Genomic DNA, 14,257 nt, shown 5'->3' on the forward strand with positions numbered 1-14,257 from the left:
TTATTATTGGACCCTGCCTAATAGAAAAAGATAAGGGAAATAACAATGTAGATGTCAAATTAATATCGCGAGAAAGGCCGTCATGTTTGGGATCAAGGAGACGCGACTGGACGAGAAAAATGAACGTGCTCCATGTGTAAACTGCGTGATTGGGCGAAGGGAATGGAAACTGTCCCATTAAAATGAGTAGGGGAGGATTAACTCTGCGAGTGTGTGTGTGTGTGTGTGTGTGGGTGGAAGATAGCAAAGTGAGGGCTGGAGGGGGGGTCTGGGGTAAAGCTGCTGCCGCGACATCTTTAAATATGGGGACACTGTGAAGATAACATTGACACAAAGCTTACCCATTGTCCCTTTAACCTTCTCTCACAGAATAATCATTTATTCTTTCATGTCAAATCTCCAAAAATTAAAACAGCGCTGCTATTCTTTACACATTTCCTTCATCCTTTATCCCACAGCTTTGTGTGTAGCACCTAAAATAAGTACCTAAAAGTATCAAACAGTGATATTTAGCCTGAGAACGGCCCTGTTTCAGACCTGGTACTAATTTGACTGGTATTCCGTGTGTGTCCCTCTTTGTCATTGATAAATCACAGACTGGCATCTCGTCCATATCCCCCCCCTTCTCTGCCAACCAGGTCACTGATGAATCACACCCCTCTTTCAGCATCTTGCCGGTGGACGTCTCCATTTGCAGACAGGTTCACCATTAACGGATGCTGGGTGTCATTTTGCCACAGTAACGACTGATTTATGAGCCTGACACCGTATGCAAGTCCTCCATTCATCAGCTGACCAATGGAGGACACAGAACAAATAGGAGGAGGACACCAGGCTGCGGCGATGTGCGCCCGGTGCAGACCGGAGGAGAGCGGGGCAGATTTGGACCAGATTTTTCACTTCCTACAATCCTAGAGGTGTTTGAGTTTTGAATGGATTCAAAGTATTGACTCGTGATGGTGAGGTACCAGGTCCGGTGCAGCTGCTCAAACTCTAAACCTTAGAGTCCGTCAGGATTTTAACTCACTTTCAAATGAAATGAGAAGACAGCAGTTCGAATGCAGCCATGATTCAGTTATGTAATTAGCATGGATTTAGAGGACATACAAAAACGTAAATGTTATATTTGAATGAACACTCTACACCGATCAGCCACAACATTATGACCACTGACAAGAGAAGTAAACAAAATGATCAATGTTCTCATTTTGTGACAATTCAGTGTTCTACTGGGAAACCTTTGGCATTAATGTAGATGTTACTTAGACATGTAGCACCCACCTAGACCAGACCAGACCAGACACCCCCACCCCATAGCAGTGACACTCCGTGATGGAAGCAGCCATCCCCAACAGGACTCAGACAGACACAGGTGCACACACAAAAATACATGACCAACACAAGGTGTTGACCCAAATTACCTAGATCCCAAATCAAGTGTGTGTGGGATGTAATGGCCTGATGCACAGAGACCCCTCCTCTCAACCCAAAGGCCCCCCCACTAACAACATTCGGTTGACAGACTCCACAGGACACCCTCAAGAGGCCCATGTTCATTCTCTGATGAGTCACAACTGTTTTGAAGGCAGAAGGGAGACGTACACGATAGGAGGGAGGTGGTCGTGGTGCCATGCCTGATATGTAGCATAGCAGCACTCTGCTCCTTGCAGTGGGAACCATGCAGCGCTGCGCCACGTTCACCTTCAGCTCTGCCAGCGGAATCTGAACACAGCCGTACTACGGTTATGAAACCTCGCAGCAGCTGAGTATGGTTGATGTTTCTGAGTATAAGCCACAGAAATAGGTCAAATTTAAATAAATCGAATGAAGTTATCACTTGTCAACAGTGATTCTTTGAACCTTTTACACGTAGCGCGTCTCCTGTCGCACAGTAATCGCCTACATTTTTTATATTTCATCCACAGGTGAAAAGTGGCCAGCTCCAGCTTCGACTACGGCCAAGAAGAGCTCTGCACCTAAAGCTGCCGTAGCAAACGCCAGTGTCTTTATGGCAGCTGGATACCAGATCCCTGGCTGGGTAACCTAGCCTGGCTAAATTCAGGCAGCCCCCACCCCCCTCCGTAGGCCTGCCTGAATTAATCATGGCTGAGCAGCCAAGCAGCCACTGGGCTGTAACACAAAGCACACACGGGCTTCTTTGGTCTCCATGGAGAACTACACTGGAGAACGAGATGACTAAATGCTACACAATGGTACACACTGCACGGGCGAAACATGAATTTGAAGGACCACAGCCAGAGCGATAAAGACACTCGGATTCCTGAAAAGCTGCCGTTTGAATTCCATGACTCAACTTTCACAAAAGTTTGAACACAAAGATTTAACGTGAAACAGCTGCTGCAATTAACCATAACCCGTTTATTGCACAACTTCAATTTGTGTTTAAAAAAAAAAAAATCTGAGTTTCCATTTGGTTAAAACTAAAGCAAGCAAGCATGCGAGAAACAGACTTTTCTGATGTCACAGTACGTGATCCTGCTTAGTCACTGTTTCTACTATAGACAAAACCTCAATAGCGTTTGCGGTCTTCACTGTTTAATGACCTAATTCAACTAAAACAGACAAAAACACAAAAAAAAGAGAGAGAGAGAGAGAGAAGGAAACAAGGCTGTGCTCAACCATCACATCTCTATTTCACCCCTGCTGTTGACGCACACCACACAGACGCAGTTAGATCTATATGTGTTTGGACACTGATCCAATTTCATCCAATGGGGAAGTGGATCTCCCCCTAATTAAAGTGGACAGTCTGCATTTTGAGCACATATTCTATCTACCAAATATGTCTGCGTTAAGACATATAGACGTAAATAATAAGCAAATAAAAAAAGGGATACACCAAGAAAGATGTAATGTAATTTCATCATATAAACGTCAAAATCGCATTATTTGCTTAAAACTTGAGAATAATTAAACCTAATGATATTAAGTGTTTTGTGACATGTGTATTTATTTCAGTGTGCACTACTCCAGCCCCTATTAAAACCAACAGACCACCACTTTCAGCCCTATGCGAGAAAATGAGCCATGTTAACTAAAAGTGAAGCTGCGCCGTCTGAGCAGCCTTAAATCATTACAGACTGCCATGTAGTGCTGAAGGCTTCCTACCAAAGGGCAGGAAATTACCCAGCTAAAAGTAATGGGCAGGAACAGTGACGCTGCCAAGCCATGGCTCCGGGCTGATGAGCCGCTCTATTGTGTATCCGTGTGTGTGTGTGTGCGCGTCTGTGTTGATGTTTGTCCTTCATTTCACTCACTAATGAAACTGCAATTAATTCTATGGGTGAAATCATTTGAATATAAAGTGATTTGCCAACAGCAGACGCAGACAACAGAAGAATGTCTGCATCAAACATGCGCTCATGTCTATGTTGTCTGTAGTTTGTCAGATGGATTAAATGCGCTTCCTCACCACTTTCACTTTTCCGCTGTAGTTCCCTAAAAATCTAGAGTGATGTGATTCCTCGGTGAATAAAAACTCAAATCAAATATATCAAGGTTCATTTTTCTCTCTACCAGAGGACCTTAAATGCCAGCTCACACAAAACCCAGCGTGACTAGAGTTTTCGCTCCATTTTAATGTAAATCATCGTCGACGAAATACTGAATAAACGGGCTGTCGCGGTGGCCGTGCTTTCAACACACTGGCCTAGTTTTTCAACAGTCTCTTAAGTGGATCCAACTCAACAAGCTATCTTGTCAAACCAAAAACAGTTTAGCTTGCTCTTCCGTGACGCCCCCACTCCACGCCACCCAAAACACGATTCGTGATATGACAACATTGGTAAAAGCCTGCGCTCCTCGCTTCTGATAAAACACTCAGCATACTGATGTGAGACGACAGAGAGCGAGTTCAACCAAACAATCTGTCCCACTCAGATCCCTCCAGCACCAGCAGGGATAGTTGGACTGTCATGTAACACGCGTCATCTGCAACGATCAGGCCTCCAAAACAGCCCCGACTCATCAGAGGACAGAAGAAGAGTAACCCTGTGTCACTGAAAAGGCCACGCCCCCTCATGGGTGAAAACAAAGGAGATGTTGCTGCGCAGTGTATCGTTCTTCAAACAAGTTAAAAGATAAGGCTGAGATTTTCTCTGCTCCCCTCAAGGGAGAGGGATAAAAACTGAATAAATGTATGGCTTCAGGCTATAAAACGGGTGGACAAAGATGAAAAGTCGTGGGATCCTGATGGTCGATACATGTGTGGCAAACACCTCCAGCCACTGAGTGGGCTCGTTCACCCTTTTTTCGGTCAGCAGGTTATGACATACAGCCCCTATTTACGGCCCCGATGTAAAAACTAATGAGATTATATGTGTATCTGCCTGACTAACATTTCCATGTCACCTCCTTTCCGGCCAACAAATGCTAGCAACACAAAATACACTGATTACTGGGGGATTTGTATTTACCGCCAGTGGTTTGTTTTCACCCAAATGGGGGGTGTGGCCTAATTTGCTACTGTCTTCTATGGACATGGACCTTTTGAGGGTGTCTCTGTGGCGTCTCTGTGGATCAGGCTTGTTCCAGTGCATCTCACAGATACTTGATCAGTTTGGGATCTAGTCAATTTGGAGGACGGGTTAACAAATTAAGCTGTTTTTCATGTATTTTGAGCTGTTCCTAAACTGTTTTTGTGTGTGTGCCGGCCGGGGGTGGCTGCTGCCATCAAGGAATGTCATTGCTATGGGGGTGGGGGTGTCTGATCTGGTCTAGGTGGGTGGTACATGTCTAAGTAACATCCACATGAATACAAGGTCCAAACGTTTCCCAGCAGAACATGAACAGTAACAAGATGGTTAATGTTATTCACTTCTCCTGTCAGTGGTTTTAATGTTGTGGCTGATCGGTGTATATCTAGTATATATCTTGTATTCTACGTGTAAGCTTTAGTCAGATATATGCATCTATGACAGATGGATGTTTTTCTGTCTCAGCCGCCCTCAAGCACATGGGTCAAACTGACGCTGTATGTGTATAATACAGTATATGTATAATTATAAAATATAATTCAAATGAATGAAACAGGCTATTGATATTTACATTTTAAAGTCTACAATGCATAAGTCCTATTTGTTGTGATGAACAGTTTCTTACAATTGAAATGATACCATTTTTTTTATGTATACATATCTGGACCAAATACACCAGCACCTACAAAGACGAATTACATCTCATGGAAAGTTGTATCAAGGTAACACCTCTGCACCACTCACACAGACTTACTCCGTACTACTTGGCTCGTACTAATACGATTATTAGACGTTTCACTCCCTTGTAATGTCATGTTTTCATATCGCTCATGTTGTTCGAAAGGAATGAATAATAATAAATCACCGTCCTACCTCGTGCATGAGCCAACCACTCTGCAATTTCCAAATCAGATGTGGAAGGTTAAGTGGCAACAATTATAGATGCAATGACCATGAAAACACTGTTCAATGACCACAGAGAAGCATCCTAATGACTCACTCTCTTTACATACAGCAAAACTATTGGCTGGTCCAAATGTTAGGACCAGAAGTGCCACTAAACACCCTTCACGTTAGACGAATGAACGGTGAACACTCGTCTTTTCGGTAACTATTATTAAAACTAATTCATTTTCAAGTCATAGGATTGATTACGTGACATTTTATCTCATCAGGACAACGATGCCGCCTCCTTCATCCTGCGAGACAAACGTGACGAGAGAGCGCAAAGAGGGAAAAGGGACAGACACAAAGCTGGATTTCTAAAAATACCTTCTGAAGGGCAACCTGCCAAGATTTAGTTTTAAATATCGTCTGACGTTTTTTTTTTTTTGTTTTCTTTTTTTTTTACCCTAAATTAAAAGTGATGATGTCTACAGAGCGGTCTGACAAACAGAGTTTCTTTAGTTGCTTCATTCATTGTCACAGGTTTGACACAAACGAGTAGAAAACAGGCAACACACAGTGAACCGGCTGAAAGCTGTTTTAGATTAGACTCGCTGCTTTCATTTAATCTCACACCCTTTTATTCTATATTAAGCTGCCCGAACCATGTGATGCAATAAACGCAAGAGAACTAAGACGAAAAGGAAAGCAACTCTATCATTAGATTCTCCAGTAGTGCATGTCAACTCTCTAACAGAGACGCGGTGGAGCACGCTGGGATCAGCCAAAACATTAAAACCACTGACAGCAGACGTAAATAACATCCGTCAATTTGTGACAATTTAATGTTCTGCTGGGAAACGTTTGGACCTGGCATTCATAGGGATGCAGCCTGACACAGACACACGCAGCACAATCTCGACTAGTAGCACACAAGTATTTGTTCCTGTTCTCGAACTACCGAATGTATTTTTCCTGAAAAAAAAACTGTGTCCAACGAGGAGCAGTGGCACTGCACCAGAGAGGAAACCATACATCCATCCTCAGTAAACCCACGCTGCTCCATTCTTCTTTACCAGTTGCTGACAAGTTACAAGAGTTACAAGTGCGTCAACATACTTGGGTGAACTGAAATGCCTCGAACTGCACTGCGACCTCAAGGCTTCCCGGACAACAAGTGTGGTGCAATAGTTTAGAAATAACAAACATGCACAAAGACAGAGATTTGGTTTATTTTAACATTGCGGAGGTAGTTCAAACTCTCCTATAACTGACCCAGACACTCGCGCTATCTGGTGGTGGCCGCTGTTGTCAACAAAAGGAAAAGGGCTTGTCAGGAAATGGTCCTCATTAGACATCAGAGTCTAGGCCGGAGGGCAATCCTTGACTTTTCCTGCACAACTTTGACCGACTTAAGTAATTTGCCGCTGGAATGAGAGTTCAGAACTTAAAGGCCAGTTCAAATATGATCCATTGACCACAAAGCTTAATTCTGGAGCAAAATCTTGATGCTCTCTCTGTCTGGAAATAGTTTATTCAGCATTAACATGAAGTTATTGCTGAAGAATCCGTTTCCCCTGTTGCTACGAGGCGACCGCCGTGGAAAGAGGCGATTCGATCACGAGGTAAACAAAGAGTTTCACTGTGCAACACGCCGTTGCCTCTGATTTTAGTTTGCACGGCAGCAGCGCAACGTGCTAAAAATAGGAGCTGGATCAAGGAGGTAAAGAAGGGAAGAGATAAACATTAGTCATTAGTGAGGAATTCCAGCCTGCCTTCATGCATGAAGGAGGGAATTTAAGATTTAAGTGTGAAGGACCCACCCTTGATTGAGCGTGAAAGTTTGTTTTCTTTGTAAAGTTTTGTTCAAATTCAACAATGAAGCAACATTCTATGCACTTAATCCTTTAAGAGAAACTTTATATATTTTATACAGCTATACAGTTTCTTTCTTCAGTCTGCTAGGAATTTACATTTTTCTAACTTCAACCCAAAACTATTTTCATCAATGCGCTATCAAATAAAATGTGTGTCATGTGTATTTTGGTATGTATCCACTTGCCAACATCTATCTTTACAAATGTGGCATGTTTGGAAACTTATTGACCCACACTCACTTCTTTATTTTTGTTCTTTAGCTTCAGTGGAGGAGAGTTGATGCCTAGAGAGAGGCAGTAACCCACAGACAGAAAAAGTGAGAAAAATAAAATGCTGATCTAAGAAATCTGTGCACTAAAGTACAAGCCAAGGACATATTGACTACAGTCATGTCACTACAATGACATAAGGTCATGTGTAATGATGACAGCAGAGGACGGCTGTAACTCAACACAGTTTGCTCATCTTTGTTGAGTTGTTGACGGAAAAACAATAAACTCTCCAACACCGGTGCTGCTGTCTCATCCACTGCTTTAACCTCCTGAGACCATTTTTAATTTCTCTAGACTATTTGGGATTAGCAGGACCCAGGAAGTTTTTGAGAAGAAAAAAAATAATGTCCCCATATGTGGACGCAGAGACTATCTCTTTGTATAATACAATAAAGTCACCAATGTGTAACAAATTCTACTAAATTCTCTGGTGCAAAACCAGAGTTGCAAACAATGTAATCCCAACGTCCTCAACCGAGTACTGACCTAGCGACTTTGCAGCTTGTTTCTATTCATAGACTTTGTTACTTTTGCACGTCACATCAAACTAGAAAAGTAAATAAGGGTAAATAAACACTGGTGGCGCAAGGACATTATGGTTCTTTCTTCTTCACTATGTCCAGCATAATTTGGGATGATCATAAAAACTGCAATTTGTCCAAGCGTTCCAAGAAAAATCTGTGTATTTACGTAACCAACATTCTGACGTCGTGGACTGATGTACTATTGCAACCCTGCTGGCAAATGCTGCTTTCCAGTTCCAGGGCATTGATGTTACGCTTCAGTTTGCAGATAAATAATCCAAGTGCATTTCCAGTTAAAAGCAGCACAAGTTAATATTTAAGTATATACTTAAGCCTAGAAGACCTAAGAATCTGCGGATAAAAAATAAATAAATAAAATAATTCATCAATGGACAAAATTCAAAATGTGACTGAACACTGGGAGGTTGCCCTTTCTGGAAAAAAAAGAGAAGAAGAAGCTGCCGTTACGGTACTGATGACGCACCACTACGGTTGGCAGCAGGTTGGGGGACAACACAAGACCAGGGAGACGGTAGTTAGATGTCAAGAAGGCTGACACCTTCGTTTCTGAAGGTGTCAGCCTTAAAGTCTTAAAGTCTTTGCTAAATAATTCAATAATATATATGCCCGACTTTAAATCAATCTTTACTTTTGTTGAAGAGTATAGTTTAGCATGGCTGCTTGATGAAAGGTCTGAATTAAAGGTTGAAAGATAAAGGATATGTTTTAGTCATCATCTAGTGATAAGTGAACCAAATGACTGTTGAAAATAATGAATAGGTAACACACTGAATGAAAAATAATAAAAAAAAGATTTATTGCAGTCCTTGCCGATAAATTAACCAGACAACTTTGCAAATAATAGCCATAAAATACCTACAGTAATCTGCTTAAACGGATATAGCAGGGAGTCTCGCCGTGTTTGAAAAGAACCAGGAAACTCTCTGCACTCTGCAGCGTATCCCAACCCAGTTGTTTCACTCTAGCCGGCTTCCTGAGGTTTGTACTTAGCGGTGTCACTGCAGCTTCCTCTCCTTATCCTGAAAGTCCGGTCAACAAAGGCTGTTCTCGAAACACAACTGAAAACAGGGCCGGATGCATTCATCATCCAGCAAATCATTTCAAGCTCCCGACTGTGATTTCATAATTCAGTCCCAGCGCAGGAGCAAAAAATAAACGGGGTATACGGTTGTCAAGTTCAGGCGTGTTTACTGTAAATCTTTGAGTGTACAAATTTTAGTATACAAGTATGAGTTATGAGGCTAAAACATAGAAGAAAAAAAAACTCTGGTGTGGTCTTTTAAAAAGAAACAGGGGAGCTGCAGCCATGCTGTGTTTGGATGTTTCAAATGTAGACACAGCTGCTTCTGGGACACCAAAACTAACTGGTGAACCCTGATGACTTGGGCATAATTCAGCTAAACATCTGTGATGTAGGATGCCAGACTGATAACTTCAGTGATGTGCCAGCATGAACACACACCGACCTTTTAACATTTACTTTCAGTGGTTTGTGAGCAGATGATGCCTGTCCGATGGTCCAGTAAACATTTGATGGCAGCGCCTCATGTCGGCGGTTGCCTTTTATGGGTGGCTGCATTATTCTTTTGACGTCTAAAATAAAACTCCTGGATGTATGTTTGATGTGGATTAGGGTGAAAAATCATATTCTAAAGAAATAGGATGCCAAGCTTTTGTCCGTTCACCTTTTGAAATGTCAAGATTTCCTGCTTTTCCGACTCAACACAGGGGCCTCTGTGGATCAGAGCCGCGCATCCCGCAGATACTTGATCAGTTTGGGTTGAAGCTACATCCTGCTGGGGATGGCTGGGGTGTGGGGGGGGGTCATTGCTATGGGATGGGGGTGTCTCGTCTGGTCTGGTCTATGTGGGTGGAACATGTCCACGTAACATCCACAAGACAGTCGATGTTATTCACTTCTCCTCTCAGTGGTTTTAATGTTGTGGCGGTATATGTCTAAGTAGCAAATTCTGATGATGCATTATTAACACCAGTTCATTTTTAATGTGTCAAGAAAGAGAATGTCTAAATAAAGACTGAAATTTATCAGCTTAAATGCTAAACAGACAGCCTAAATATTTAATGGGGTTTCTTATTCAGAGTGTTTTGTGTGTCTTCGGCACAGAGACGGATTAAACACAAAGTTAAGTGCAGATGGCCTTGATGAAAGTCCTCTGGGGAGGTTAGTGGTTTTAAATTAGAGATAGCCTTTAATATATCCCTCCTCTAGAAGTGAGTAACTCAGCAGATAAGCTATATCTCTGCCAAGTTCCTTCTCACCGAGGGGCTGTTACTCAGTTACGACATGCACTTTCCAAAACATTAACGTTAACATGATCTCAGAACTGTGAATTTCTCATTGAGATGACTGAAGTGTTGATCTATCTTTCTAAGAGTCCATACGATACCCCACATGGAAACTGACTAACGCCGTCCATTAGTTCCTGCAGACAAATAAATCACATCAAAACCAATGACAGGGACACACGGCTAGTGGGCAAAATAATCATCAGAGTCCATGTAAATGAAACATACTACTGGAGCGAGTGGGTAATAACTCCATTCATTTCACTGGATTTAAAAGGCGGATTTTAACATTCATGCCGCAACGAAGGGAAAGAAAAGTGTGAACTCCTGCTTTGCCAAGACAAAATGCAGACTCTGTGGTTGTGGCAGATGGTCAGATATCTGGTCGTGAATTGCATAGCCTTCATTCGACCCTTCATACGCAAACGTGTTCATTAATTTAGACCATGGGCACGTTCCACCTTGGGCAGCCTCTTATCACCCTCCTCCTGCTGCTGCTCCTCTGGAACCACAGCCTGGTCATTCAAGAAAATCTGATAGACACATGCGACAATTTACCATATCTGAATTTACCTCTGTTTGCATAAAAGTATAAACAGTTCAAGAAGTTTTGTACTATCCAGCGTCTTCAAAATGTCACAAAGAAATGTTGTTTCTTTGTGGCAGCAGAAGAACAATGTGTCATTTATCGCACTGGGGGAGGAAAATGAGCGATACAATGTAGTGGTGAAGATACAATAACCAAACCATCTTCCCACAAAATAACCAAGATCACATAATCACATTCAAGACCTAAAGCTTTCCAACCTGCAGAAAACTGCTTTCTTGAGCCAAAGGTGCAACCCATGCTTTGCCTTACGATACAGGCAAATCTATATTATGAATAGTGCGGTCGGTAAATCCCTTTTTATTTACAGAAAACAGACGTAAAGGATGTAACTCTGTTACATTTCCAGTGACTGATGCTGAGGCAGTATCATTCCCCGGGGGAAGCCTGCTGTGGTTTACGAGCCACTGGGAAGTTTACAACGCAAGGCAGCATGAAAGGCAAAACTGAAAAATGTGTTTAACTTGTGGGAAAGAAAAGAACTAACATTGAAACTCACCATGAAGGGGGGGGGGGGTGCACCTATGTAAGCCCTGAGTCAACAAAACACAACACGGAGAAGAAAGAGATAAACTTTGTGAATGTAAAAACTAGTTGGTGCAAAATGTACTCCAAGCTGCTGAGCTAACCGTAAACACTTCAAGACGTTAAAAACTGTGTTCCATCCGATTCCCCGGCTCTTATTCATGAGACATGTGTAGCGTGAATTCCCAGTGGTAACAGATGTGCTGCTCACGCTGACAGTGAAAGTAGGCTGCAGTCAGGTTCAACCAAAAGCCATTTTTTTTCCCAGTGCAGCTATGTTATTTATACCGAAGAGCCACAACATTGAAACCACTGACGAGAAAAATAAATAACATTTGATCATTTTGTGACAATTCAGTGTTCGCCTGGGAAACTTTTGGACCTGGCGTTCATTTGTGTGGATGTTAGTTAGACACCCACTTAGACCAGACCAGGCATTCCCAACACATAGCAATGACACTCCAAGATGGCAGCAGCCATCCTCAGCCTGACATATGCACAAAAAACAGTTTAGGAAGAACTAAAAAAACACCACAAAGTGTTGACCTGGCCTCCAAATTCACTAGATCCCAAATCAAGTATCTGCCAATACACTAATTTAGCTTCAACAGAACCCAATGATCCTAAAACTATCAGCTTAGTAATTTGCAAGGTAATATTTCGGCCAACTAAACTACTATATAACAGTGTATAACAGAAAGGAGATGATCCCTTAAGAGGGCTGCAATCAGGAAACCTACCCAATGAGACGCCAAAATAAAGTAACTAATCAACAATACAAAAGTTGTTACGTGTGAAGCGAAACATAGTTGAATGAATAATTAACATTTAGCCGTTACATAATAAAGTTATGAATATGGAGAACTGTGGTTCAATAATCCATCAGAAATCGTAGCTATGAGAAGCCTCTCTAGACCGTCCTCTTCCTGCAGTATTCTGGTCAGAGGAGTCCAATGCTCTCCTAGTCTGACGGTATGATGCAAAGGCTCTAGCTTGATGCTGTGTTGGTGCTATGCAGAATTTTACAAACACACGTCCATGTGTTCCAGAAATCTACTGTCACGTGGTTGCATCAGCAAAATGGCTACTCTTGACTGTGTTTGTTCTTTGCCTCAATGAAAGAGGCTGGATAAAGAAATTCTTTATCTCGTGGTGAACTTGATCCATTTCCAGTTTGAGCCAACTTTTCTTTGGTACAGTATTGGTTTAACTTGGCTTCATATCTTCTGTTGACTGTAAAAACATGAGATCAACATCTAGATGGGCCCAGGATAAAGCCCTCGCACTGAAAAAACATCTATTGCCATACAATGCAATTCCACTAGAAAAAAAGATTTGGATCAGGCAATAAAGAGAGCATGCCATTTGGAAGATCTCCAATTCAATCCCAGATAGAACGTCAAAGAGCATGCTTCTACGTGCCGTCATTAAAGGTTCACATAAACTACTAATTCAACTGCCCTGAGCAAAGAATAAACCAGTCAGAAAGGCAGCGCCGCATAACGCCAGAGAAGAAAAAACATATTTGGATTTGTATATGAATGACCCCACTTATTGTTGGTTTCACATGAATAATCTTCATTAAAGGTGAGGCAGCCTCACGGTTTCATTGTTGTGTTTCTTTAACAATGGCGCAGGGATTTCATATTATGATTTAATATTCACACCCTTTCTCAGCATCTCGCGCTAAAACTTGGCTGGGAGGCATCGGCATTAGCATATCATTACGCCCCCCTCTGTGAAAAGAAGACAGCAGGCCAGGAGGTTAATACCGCTTCCTGTTTAGCCAGGAGCTCCGCTATAATGTTCCAACATGTCAATTTACCCACCATGCCCGCATTCAAGGTGGAAGTAGTGTGTTAATCACTGGGCTTTGCGAATTTAACAAGCAAGTGCATTTCTCTTTTTTTTTGATTACCCGAGCAGAGCGCATGTTTATTTCAGATGGACCGAGGTGAAAACCGAAGAGGAACAAGGTGAATGAAGCCAGTTGTAGAGCTCTACGTGCTAGCAGCTACATTTAAAATGAAGTAGGGATGACCTATGGACAACATACCTACAATCCACGTCTGGATTGAAAATTATCACGTCATTGCCAGTTGTCAAAGCGAGGCTGCTCAGGTGATGAAATGGGTTCTTTACATGAGGTCATCACACTGTTTTTTTATTGTGGAGCTTTGCCAATGGCACATCTACACCCAGGTCATGTAAGTGGATGGAAACATACCAGCACTATAGTGACAAGTGAAAGCACAACGTATGTCACACCCTAATGTCTAAAAGGCACAAATACTTTGTTTAATTTGAAGCTGGGCTCGGCCCTTTTGCTCTGGGTCTGACCTCGTTATCTCATCAAGACCCCAGAAAAAAAGAGAGCTTCATTAATCCACTCAAACTGACGTATTATTTTAACTCAATTCCACCAAATAATTCACGTTTTCTTTTACTTCTCTCTGACGTGGCGTAATCTTGATAGTTTAGCACCCCTGTAGTGTGTTAATGTACACACAGTAAAGACATGACAGAGCGTGGAACTGCCCTTGTGTCTGACTCTGGGTCACAGCTCGATTATCAGCAGGTTGGTTCCCAGCTTCCTCCAACAGAACCAGCAGCATTCAGACAAAGTGTCTTTGTTTCTTCTATAAACAAAGACACAATGAGAGGAGAGATGAGGGCAAAGTCGCCAACTACACCATGACCCTGTTTCCTAGAAGCCGACAGAGTGACTTCGGTTAACTGCAG

General features: G+C 42.3%; 1 protein-coding gene across 6 annotated transcripts in view; it reads right to left on the bottom strand.

Annotated features, from left to right (window-relative positions):
• The window catches only part of lrba (LPS responsive beige-like anchor protein), a 185,539-nt gene that overhangs the window by 162,427 nt on the left and 8,855 nt on the right, over positions 1-14,257 (bottom strand). The gene's annotated exons all lie outside the window — the stretch shown is intronic.

The sequence above is a fragment of the Mugil cephalus genome, chromosome 2 (genome assembly GCF_022458985.1).
Source record: "Mugil cephalus isolate CIBA_MC_2020 chromosome 2, CIBA_Mcephalus_1.1, whole genome shotgun sequence".
Taxonomy (NCBI): Eukaryota; Metazoa; Chordata; class Actinopteri; order Mugiliformes; family Mugilidae; genus Mugil; species Mugil cephalus.